At 40.5% G+C, this 12,259-nt stretch overlaps 1 protein-coding gene and 1 pseudogene across 2 annotated transcripts in view; both read left to right on the top strand.

The window, feature by feature from the left end:
* Nucleotides 1–12,259, top strand: part of ADAMTSL1 (ADAMTS like 1) — a 1,032,656-nt gene that overhangs the window by 18,175 nt on the left and 1,002,222 nt on the right. The window lies entirely within an intron of this gene.
* The window catches only part of LOC128568672 (RNA-binding motif, single-stranded-interacting protein 1-like), a 45,003-nt pseudogene continuing 42,983 nt past the window's right edge, over nucleotides 10,240–12,259 (top strand). Inside the window, exon 1 of the transcript XR_008375189.1 lies at nucleotides 10,240–10,407. The product of XR_008375189.1 is annotated as an RNA-binding motif, single-stranded-interacting protein 1-like (transcript). The remainder of the gene's footprint in view (nucleotides 10,408–12,259) is intronic.

The following is a 12,259-nucleotide window of genomic DNA, read 5'->3' as shown; positions in this document are numbered from 1 at the left end:
CTTCCCCGTCTCAACTCACAGATTCTTATTTCATTAAGGAAATAGCAACTAACATAAGAAAATGTCTACATTTTCCCACCTTCCTGTATCTACTTCACGTATTCTGACTTCTCTCCAGTTATGAAGAATAAACTGTCCTCCTGACAGAGGCGCATCTTTCCACCTGGTTATAACCCTAGATCCCACCCCCATTTGCCTATCCAGTGATATTACTCTGAGAGTTCTTCCCCTCTTTTCTGCATCCTGGTTCCTTTTTTCCCTTAAACTTCTGTTTTTAGGCTTTCTTTTTTTTTTTTTAACTTCCCATAAAGCCTACAAACATACTGTTGTTTCTTCATCTTAAAAGCTCTCTTGATACAATTTGCCCCTTCAGTGATCTCTCCACTGTCCAGTTCTCTTCTCCTGCAGTAACACTCTTCATAAGAGCTGCCTACCGTCTGCTCTCTTCGTGAGCCAAACTTTCATAACCATCACTCCTCAGAGGCTGCTTTGTGAAGGGCATCAACAGCCTTCATATTGCCAAATCCAATGGACACATTTCAGCCCTTATTTTGCTTAATACTTTAGCACAAATGATCATTCCCCCTTTCTGTAAAGGCTTCCATCACTTGGCCTTCAGAACAGCCCACTGACCTTTTCTCTTGTTTTTTGGGGGGTCCTCTCCTCTCTCCCCTGCTGCCCTATGGTCAGTTCTTGGTCACTTTCATCCTTTCTACATTTACTTCTTGGTACTCTCACTCAGTATCACGGCTTTAATTGCCAATTAGACTCCATTACCTGCACTTGTGTCCACAGCTCAGCACTCTCCTAAACTCCAGTCTCAGATATTCATAGCTACTTAACAGTCCTATGTGGATATTTAACTGGCATTTTCAGATGTCTAAAACTGGGTTTGTGATGACTCTTCCCTCATCCCCCCAAAGCAAAATAAAGCAGCATGCTGCTTCTCCTGGAGCTGTCCCACCTCCCTGAAAGGCCAAACTGCAGTCACTCTGGGCCTCTCCATCTCTCCCACACCCCACCCTGTTTCACTGGCAGTCTCAGCTGCCGCACCCGTGGTGCACATGCGGTCACTTCTTCAGTGTCACCATCTTGCTTCAAATGTCCTACTTCTCATCCAGATTATCAGGACCGTGCTCTCCGCTGGTTTCAACTTCCACTCTTCCCTACCTTCAGTCTCGTCTCACGCCATCCTGTTAGACATGAGTCAGGCCATGTGACCTAACATGGCAAACGTGCATGTGTATATAAGTTTTTTCTAAGCATAATTTCCTTGCTTTTTCTAATTTTAATTTTTTAGAGTGAGGGACGTCTCACTGTGTTGTCTGTGTTGGTCTCAAGCTCCTGTTCAAGTGATCCTCCCGCCTCAGCCTTCTGAGTAGTTGGGCCTAAAAACACAAACATAGAAACAAAAAAAGCTTTTCATATGAAGTAAGTTTATGCATAGGATTCTGAGTGCCTTATGTCACTTTACAAACTTGTCCTGTCTCCTCTTTGCAATTTTATAAAATAGTTGAAATTCTTGTTTTCTTGTGTTTATCCCCCATCACTGTGGCTCATTTCTTAATTATGATTCGTTGTCTCTACCTATTCGGGTATGCCCAGGAGTCTTTGCCACTATTGAGGTGGAAGATTGTAATTACCTCTATCATTAGTAGAAGTTCACAGATGATAGGGCCTATGGGTATGACCAAGTCTTCTTTCAGCCAGGGCCTGGGAGGCAAGGAACACAGGCTGGGTGACCTCAGGCAAGTCCTGTAGCCTTTGTGAGCCTTTATTTCCCTTCTATAAAGAGCAGGGATTTGGACCATTTGATCTCCAAGGTCCTGTCTAGCCCTAATCATCTGTAAGTGTAGGCAGGGCTGCTGCTTAGGCCATAAAAACCTGCTAGATTGTATCCTGGTCCCTCCCCCCCCCTTTTTTTTTTTTTTTACCTGCTGTATGCCAGCTTTCATGTTAACTTTTCCCACCAAACAGGAAGACCAGAGGCAAGAGACTCATAGCAAGTACCACCTCTGCTTGCTGCCAAATCTCTCTTCAGCCTTGCCACTGCCTGCATGGATGGGCTTTTGCCAGAAATTGGTCTACTTTACTCCCTGTCCACAAATAAACATTAAAGTGCTCCCTGGAAGAGTGAGAGGCTGCCAATGGTACTGGCAGTGAGTTTTATAATTATTTTTTGATGCTTTCCATGTGACTTTTGGTCTGAGGGCAGTATGTTTGGGTCGGGCTGTTGGAGGGGTTTCCCACGGACATGGTTTGTACCTGCCAGCCACGCGGCGTGCAGAGATGGAGAGCGAGCTCCCTGTCCGCTGCTCCCTGCGCTGTATACGGATCGCTGTTCTGCCACTCTTGCTGTGGTCGTGTTTGTGCCTCACCCACAGCTGCTGCTCTGGACAGCCTCGTACCACTGAACTTAGCCCCACTTAGTTGGGTTTGGAAAGCATTTCCTCTAATGTGAGGTGCAGATCCTGATGTGGGGTAACCACAGCAGCACAGTGCGGGGGGCCAGCCCTACACTGGCCTATCTTTTGTCCTTGCCATAATCCTGGGGGATTGAAGAGTGGTGCTTTATCTCCATTTAGAAATGGGGAGTGTGACCTAGCTGTTAACCAGTGGCTGGTAAAGAGCTGAACTACATTTGCACTCAGACCTTTCTGACTTCACAGCCAGGTTCTTCCTGCTGCCCCACACTGCTGCTTAGATAGAGGCTAGACTTAGAGCCTTTAAGAGCAATTAGGTTTTGATCAGGAGTCCAGATCTAATTCTATAATATTGTTTCTATGGAAAACCATATTTCTACTTTTAAACATATGTGTAAACTTTGATAATATTAACTCTTTGTAGGTGGGTGGGTTTGGTGGGTTTGTTGATTTAATTTCCATTTCTTGGTAATCACTCAGGCACTTATAATAAGATAGTAAGAACTGAGGTTAGTTGGGAACTGGCTTAGTCTCTGTTGTTGGCCATATTACATTCCCTCAACTCTCTCTAGCTTCGTATACAACACAATATGCTGCTGGCCACCACCACTGACATAAAAACACAACTAGAAATCAGGAAATGGGGAAGACTCTAATGCTATCTTTTAAAACACATGAATCTTGAGGTTTGGGTCAAAATGATAGTGCTTTCCCATTCGTCTAATTGCGACACAGTACATCTGCTCACTTTTACCAAGAGAAGTAACAAAAGTATGAGGAGGGGAAGGTGACGTGGATACCCAAGAACTCTTCTCTAGTGATGTCCTTATGAGTTAAGCATAAATGAATCAGAAATAGATGGATTATTTTCCCCTTGAAATACACGTGGGTTTAAAAGCCAAGGGAAAATATGCTTGGAAAAAAATGTTCTTTTGTTAAAGTCCAAATGTTTGAATTATAATTTAAGATCTTCATAGGTTCCAGCAAGTATTTGTGTGCACTCATCTCTAATTTAGATGGGGTGTGTGCACAAACTGAGCATTGAAACCATTCTGCGGCGCTGCTGTCAGGGAGGCGTAAGAGGCCTGTAAAATGACATAAGGCACAAGGGCCTTATGTGCAAACTCGTTTCACATGGTTTCTTGGGTATTGAGTAACATGAATTTCATGTAATTTGACTCTTGAAAATTTCATGAGGTTTTACCTCAATCTTTGTGCATGAAAGTGGGAACAGTTTCAAAAGGATACCTTCCAGGTGGGGCATTAGGCATCTTTACTCTCCATCCTTCTGCCAAGGGTGTGGTGTCATCTTCATGACCATGGCTTAACTGATCCTCCTCATTGCTTCCGGTTCGTCTGAAGCCAGTATTCCCCATGATTTGTTCCACTAGCTGCAGGTGTTCCTATGAACTCTGACTTGACTTTGACTTCACTGTAAAGTAGACTGGAGAAGGGTGGCAGGTGGATATTAGGAAAGCCCCTGACAGCAATTTCCCAGCCATGTCACTCTGACAGGTCCTTCATTGTTGGCTTGGCTTGCCTTGTTGTGAAATCTTAGTGGAACTCTGGGGGTGGAGACTATGGGAGAGCACATTTTCCCTCATTATGCAGTGATCCGCACCCAGCAAATCAGTATTGTGTCTCCTGACTCTCCACAGCCTTCCCCTGATACATCTGATTGTCTTGTCACCATCTCAAGCTGGATGCACAGAAGACCCCCCTCACCCCTTTTTCCCTTGACAAATCACTAAATAGCTTTTCTCTCTAATGCCTCTGACCCTGGTGGGAGGAAAAAATATCTCTCCTTATATGATGGTCTGTTCACACTGAACTCTTATCACATTCCTCCTGTTCTCTCAAATGTCCATCAGTTTCCATTGTTACTTTCCATACAACTTCGTACCTTTGGTTTGTAGCTTAGTAGCATTGTTTCAAAAGACTGCCTTAATTTCTTTCAATCTCTGGAAAATTCTCTTCATCTCTAAACTGGTAAACCGTTTTTATCTTGCTTCTTACTTGGTTCCTTTCCTTTTCTCTGGTGAACTATTTCTTTTAGCCAAAACATGGTGCTACCTGATCTTGTGACGCCTCCCTTCAATCAGTGCCTTCCTTTATAATCACCTATAACCATTATCTTGTGTACAGTTGGCTTTTTGTTTTTTGCAGTTTTTGGCCAGGGCTCGGTTTGAACCCACCACCTCTGGCATATGGGGCTGGCGCCCTACTCCTTTGAGACACAGGTGCTGCCCTGTACAGTTGGCTTTTAAATTCTAGTCAAACTAGTCTCTTCTTGGGTCCCCTTCTTTTCTTCTCTTGCTCATGAATTTTTGATACTCATTTTTCACTTCATCAGTGTCTTCTCATCTCATTTAAAAAGCTTTAAGACTCTTAAAAAATAATGTCTACATGGTTGTAACAATGATGCAATGATGTGTGACTGTTGACATGTAAAATTCCACCTCCAAGGAAGCTTCGAAAGCTCATTTATTGAAGGCATGACTGTAATGCTCATAATGCATCTTGCTGGGATTTTGATTTTTTTAGTTCACTTTTGATGTCCTGCATCACTCCTTCACTCACTCACTTAGAGCACATGCATAGATTGAACACAAGCCATGCTCCCATGTGATATTAAGCACTTGCGATAAAAATATGAATAATACGGACCTCCTCCCTTGGCAAGCATGTAATTTGAGGAAGAAAGATGTATAAATTATAGTAAACTATATCCACTATGATGAATATTTTAATGGAGTCCTATGGGCACATGGAGGAGGGAGTGATTAAATCAGCTCAAGAAAGGGAGGGTGTCATTGAGGGAGTGGCTGGGTTGGAGAATGGGAAGAGCCAGGGTATTGGTAGAGAACAGCATCGCAGAGACTTGGGAGCGTGGATAAGAAGGGTGTGCTGGGGGAAGACACAACAATAGGCGTGATTAGAGTGGAGAGTTGGGTGGGACCAGTAACAGGACATAGGCGAGTGGTAGCTTAGACCAGATTTGTGAAGATTCTGAGTCAGGATGAGGAATTTGGGTGTCAGCTCAGAGTTTTTTAAAGTTGTTTCACGGTTTTGTTTGCATGTGCATTTGTATTTTAGCATAATGAAATGACATTTGTTTTTAAAATTACAACTTATATTCTTATATTCCAAAGATCAGGGTGACAAATCTTGGCGGCTTGATGTAGACTGTGGCAGCAGGGGATGGAGGGGACAGACGTCCTCTTACAACTGAGTTTAGTTAACAGATAGAACTCAGGAGCCAAGTAGAGAGAAGTAGCTGGTGACTCCAAGGGATACATCTTGTGTAGATGGCAAGGCAGTTTACTGAGATGGGAGCACAGGAAGAAAAACCAATTTGGGGTGTTTAACAGTTCACTTGTTGAGTTGGAATTCAATGGGAGGCATCCAAGCAGGCAGCTGGAAATAAAAGATGGCAAACTAAAGACCTGTCTTATCCTTAGACTTCCATGGCTGAACAATGGTATTTTCTATACTAAAGTCCTTAAAGTCTGTACTGATTATGCCCATGTTCTTATTTCTCTTGGCTTTTCTCAAATTTCATTGACACATTGTTCCATTAACATCTCTTCTGTGGCTACAAGTTTTGATGTGGATTCATTCTCTCTCTCTCTCTCTCATATGTATCTCTCTCTGTGTATATATGTATGTACACCTCTGTGTATATATGTATGTACACACACACACATATATATATCTTATATTTTTATTTTAGCCCTCAACTTTAGTGCTTTTCGGTGAAATAACTTCATTTCTATCTGCCATTTTGTAGTTATATTTCTTTGGTTAATCATGATTTTGTCTGTCTCATGAAAGGGAGAAGCTAAATGCATTTCGTTTGTTTTAGACATTTCATGCAGTTGATTTTCACAGCTATTGTCTCTTGCAATTCATCTTTTTACTTATTTCATTGGGCAAATTGGGAATTTCCATGGTCTTTGAATTTCAATTTGGAGCTTTAAAAATTTGTGGTTCAGCTTGGTGCTTGTAGCTCAGCAGCTAGAGTGCCAGCCACATACACTAGAGCTGGCAGGTTCAAATCTGACTTGGGCCTGCTGAACAACAATGCAACTACAACCAAAAAATAGCGACATAGTGAGACTGCGTCTCAAAAATAAATAAATAAATAAATAAATAAATAAAATAAAAAAAATTTGTGGTTTAGTTGCCAGCCAGAGAAGCCCGTGTTACAGTTAGCCACTGAAAGTTTAAAAACCTTCAGGCATTAATCTAGGTTTTACACCTTCTGAGCTTTTATCATTCTGTTATTGACTTTAAGTTTTCCAGTTAAATATAAGAATTTTAGAATTCTAGAATTCCATCAGAAGAGTCTTCCTGCTAGTGAAACTATTCCAAAGTGAAGTTAGAGAATTTCAAATTAAATCTTGTGTACTATTATATTCAAATAAGTCTTATACACTGAGGAACTGTCACCATTTAATTATTTCAGTTGCTCCCTTTCATTTGTAGGATTAACTTCAATGTTTGCAAGCTTCCATTTTATATTGCAATTTACTAAAATCTTCAAAAGCTTAAGTCTTTTGGCATTTAATTTGTTGATATTTTGATTTATTACAGATTTCTACTTGATTTTGAGCAGAATACAATAAATTCCCATTCGTTTACAAAAATAGATCAATACTCTTGTAAAATACTAGAAGTGATACACAAGATAGTTCTATAAATTTTCTAAAATCCAACAGAGCCAAAGAGCGAAGAGAGAAAACACATACTGCTAGGCAGACTTACGTATAAACAGCATCAACTCTGTCACTAAAATGTTATTTCTTTTTGCTTTACCTGTGTGTATATAAACTATATTTCTATATTTACTTATAGTAACTTAACTGTATAACTATATGTGTATATTTATGTTATATATATTTACATGTGTAAAGTAATTAAAAACGAAATCTATAAAACTACACTGCAGCATATATGTATATATACCCATATTGTATTTAGATGCATATGTGTGTGTGTACAGTTACAATAACTAAGGCGACTAAAAATTAAAGGCATTGACCTCATAGTACATACACATACTACCATACACTTCATAATTTTGTAAGCTATAGCTATTTTGATTGGTAAACTATCACAGTTTGGGCACAATTTCAAATTCTTTCAAGTGTATTTCTGCTCTGTGCATTTATGAATTTAGTAAAAGCATTCTTTTTGCCAGGATGCTATGTTCTACCAAATTTGTGTTTGTATTTACATCACAAAACCAAATGCTTTTATTTGAGCTTTTTAACTGCATTTGAACTAGCAATCACAGTATTGTCAGCTTTTCACTTAAGAAATAGAAAACTTCTCAAAGCTTCATTCTAGGAAGCATATGAAGGAGCAGGTGACTATTTGCATTGACTTAATTGCCTTGGAAATGTCAGATGAGGGTGATCATTTAATTGTTTGCAAATACATGCTAACGAGCCAAGCATTTGGTTAATGGCATTGTTTCATTTTTCTTTTGTGTACAACAAAACCAGAAATTGAACTAAGTGCAATTAGTTTAGAGGACAACTCTTATTTATAAAAAGTCATGCATCCAGGGCAATCCATAAACACATCTTCTGCTGTGTGCAGAACCGTCATCTACAGGCACAATCTTCTGAAAAATAACTGCCAGTTTTGAAGTGGATTTTGGTGGCACATGGAATTTGTCTGATCTTCATGTGGTTGGTGACTCACTGTGGTTGCACTGTGGCTGCAGTGGGCGGTAAATGTTGACAAACATTCTGTTTGAGTTAGATGCTCACCATCAATTTTCTTTTGAAATGGAAACTCAGTGTTTAACTTTTTGCTAAATATGTATTTTCATTTTTTCGAGCTCATTGTTTTCAACAGCGTTCATTGATTGCAATATTGCCAAGCATTACCAAAAATTAAACATAAGTAGAATCTCTGTAAGTTGGCCACCCAGGAGACTGTATACAACTGGTTAACATATGGAGGTGGTCAACATAAGGAAGTAGGCCCGCTATACTGATACATATATGGGGTACAAGTCCGGTCTATGAAAATTAGGTCAACTTAAGGAGGTGGTCATTGTAGGGAGGTGGTCAACATAAGGAAGTAGGCCCGCTATACTGATACATATATGGGGTACAAGTCCGGTCTATGAAAATTAGGTCAACTTAAGGAGGTGGTCATTGTAGGGAGGTGGTCAACTGTAGAGGTTCTACTGGATGTAGTTATGGCTTTTCATCACAATATATGATAACATCACTACAGCAAGAGTATTCATACCACTCTCTGCTCATCAGCCGGACTGCTAGGCCTTTATTTCCTACACATATTTCACAAACACCTAATTTGTACTCCCCACCTCCTACGTGACTGGTGAGTTAGCAGTTTCTTGGCTTTCCCACTTGGACCACCACCCACCTGACTGGTGTACCAGGTGGGAGGCTGGAAGAGCAGCTTGGAATATTTATCCCACCATTATTTGAGACTAGGAGTAGCTGTCTGAAGCCACTGATGTTGGAGTACCCTTAATTTTATTAGAGAGGGCTCTATAAATAAAATGTCTGTTGTGTCAAAACAGGAAAGTATGTGGACAATTGAATATTGGTTATTTCTAGATTGAACTCCACCTTATAATGGCATCTCTGTAGATAGCGTGAGTAACTCACATACTACTAGATGAAACCACAGTAGAAACTCAAAATACAAAGTGGCTTTTTACAATATCAGGTGAAACTGACATTTAACTGTCAGTTAAACCATTTAGGTTAATGCAAAGTTAATAAAGAGATTTAGAAATGAAAAAAGCAGCAATAATAGGGCAAATGCTGTACTAGATAGGACGTCAGAAAAACAGGTATAAACCAGGACTCTGCAGTCCACCTGGGGCATGGGATTATGCTAATTATCAGTAATGCTCTCTGTGGGGTGGGACAATTAAGTTTGCTAACACATCCTAGAAAAAGTGCTACAAACCTCACTGCTGAATAGCACTATGGTCACCTTTGAGGTGCTGCCCTTGGGAAGCTAGGCACTGATGCCAGCATCTAGTTCACCCTTCAGAACAAAATTGGGACTCCTTTCCTGGAATGGTCATCAGAGCTGTTATCATATGAGGTCTGACTATTAAATTCATGAACTTGTCACTGTGCACTTAAGTTGGCAGCAGTGTACGAAAACAACTGGGTAAGGTTCGTAACCTCAGTATTTCTGAGTCTCATTACTATGTTCTTGTCAATGTGTGGCACCGTCTTGCTGAGTGCTGTTCATTATTATTGCTACATGTTTTTGTGTGCTGTATGACAACAGCTCTGATGGTCATTCCAGAAAAAGAGTTCCAAAATTGCTTAGAAGGGTGGACTAGGCACTGACATTGGTGCATAGCTTCCCAAGGGGGAGTGCCTTCAAGGTGACCACAGTGATACTCAGCAATGAGGTGTGTGCAGCACTTTTTCTAGGATGAGTTTGTGAACTTAATTGTCAGGCTTCCTACAAGGTCAGCATTGTTGCCTGAATTTACATGGTAGGAAACTGAGACTCAGGCAGTTTAAGTACCTTGAATAAGTGTCCAGAATCAGATCGCTTGTAAAAAAACATATCTGAATGATTCTACTCTTTATCCCATGATAAGAGGATATAGTCGCCATTCCAGTATCTGACAACCTTAAATATAAAATTAAAATACAATGCGAAAGAATGTATAGGTCCTCAACAGGTACTTATATTTCAAAAATACATTTCAATTATGTATATTTATGAAACCTTTATATCATGTGCAAGGAAGTTACATGAGAACTTACATTTTGAGGGTCTTTCCAGAGTGGGCCTCATGGAGCTGAGAGACTATGTGGTAGACGTGAGGGATGTTGTCTACCAGGGCCGGAGTCAGGAGGTTGTAGCCAAGCATGGGTATGAAAGAGCTGAGGGAGTGCATGCAGGGTGTGTGCCAGAGAAGGTGCTGAGAGACAGGCCAGTTGGTCAGCAGAAAAACAATCAGGTCACCTCTACTAGTAAGCAGGGCTTTGGAAGGAGAGTGAAGGTCTTACTCAGAGCTCAATGAATGAGAAGTCACTCCAGGGCCCTACAAAGAGGCCTGGCTGATTAGAGTTTTGGTTTTTCCTTTTTAGAATCAGCCTAGTGTAACTGTGGAAGACTTTCGTTTTGTTTGAAATCCTGGCCCCTGTGAGCCACACCAGCTTGCTTCTCCATAACACGGACAGACGTTTCTGTCTTACTGCTCACAGGCAGCAGGTGGAAACCTGGGGACCTTTCTTACCTTCCTCCAGTCCCCAGATGTGTCGTGTGTGCTTCCCACAGTCACAGTCCCAGCCAGCATGTGGCACCAGCCTCTTTCTAAAGATGGTCACATGGAGTTCCAGGTCTCTCCTGTTACTCTTTGAAATGCTTCTGGACATGTAATCATTCCTCATTTTGGTAGCAAAAGACAGAAAACTGGCCTCCCCTTAAAACTTGTTACCTGCTATTGCCATAGTGCTTTGTGTTCCTGGATTTTTTAAGAAAGACTAGAAAAATTATATATAAAAACAGAAAAGAAGAACAATAGTACAGATGATGCTATAAAAATACTTATGTACCTACCACCTAGAATTAATGTCAATTACATTTTCTTACATTTCTTCTCATTTTATTTTACTAAAGGATTAAAGATAGAGAAATCCTCTTTGAACTGTTTTTCTTTTTTTTTTTTAAATAATTTTTTTATTAAATCATAACTGTATACAATGATATGATTATGGGGCATCATACACTCACTTCATAAACCATTTGACACATTTTTATCACAGTGGTTAACATAGCCTTTCCGGCGTTATCTCAGTTACTGTGCCAAAACATTTATATTCTACATTTACCAAGTTTCGCAAATACCCCTGTAATATGCACCACAGGTGTGATCCCACCGATTCCCCTCCCTCTACCCACCCCCCCCTTTCCCACTTCCCCCTGTTGTTAAGTTGTAGCTGGGTTGTAGCTTTCATGTGAGAGTCCCAAATTAGTTTCATAGTAGGGCTGTGTACATTGGGTATTTTTTCTTCCATTCTTGGGATACTTTACTAAGAAGAATATGTTCCAGCTCCATCCATGTAAACATGAAAGAGGTAAAGTCTCCATCTTTCTTTAAGGCTGCATAGTATTCCATGGTATACATATACCACAATTTATTAATCCATTCGTGGATCGATGGGCACTTCGGCTTTTTCCATGACTTAGCAATTATGAATTGGGCTGCAATAAACATTCTGGTACAAATATCTTTGTTATGTTGTGATTTTTGGTCTTCTGGGTATATGCCCAGCAGAGGAATTACAGGATTGAATGGCAGATCTATTTTTAGATCTCTGAGTGTTCTCCATATATCTTTCCAAAAGGAATGTATTAATTTGCATTCCCACCAGCAGTGCAGAAGTGTCCCCTTTTCTCCGCATCCACGCCAACATCTCTGGTCTAGAGATTTTGTGATATAGGCTAGTCTCATTGGAGTTAGATGATATCTCAAAGTAGTTTTGATTTGCATTTCTCTGATGATTAAAGATGATGAGCATTTTTTCATATGTCTGAAGGCCGTGCGCCTGTCTTCTTCAGAGAAGTTTCTCTTCAAATCCCTTGCCCAGCCTGCGATGGGATCCCTTGTTTTTTTCTTGCTGATGCGTTTGAGTTCTCTGTGGATTCTGGTTATTAAACCTTTGTCAGAGTTATACCCTGCAAATATCTTCTCCCATTCTGAGGGCTGTCTGCTTGCTCTGCTTACTGTGTTCTTAGCTGTGCAGAAGCTTTTTAGTTTGATCAAGTCCCAGTAGTGTATTTTTGAAGCTGCTTCAATTGCCCGGGGG

This window comes from Nycticebus coucang, chromosome 2, assembly GCF_027406575.1.
Source record: "Nycticebus coucang isolate mNycCou1 chromosome 2, mNycCou1.pri, whole genome shotgun sequence".
Lineage (NCBI taxonomy): Eukaryota > Metazoa > Chordata > Mammalia > Primates > Lorisidae > Nycticebus > Nycticebus coucang.
Note: the sequence above shows the minus strand (reverse complement) of the source record. Positions and strands in the feature narration are given on the sequence as shown.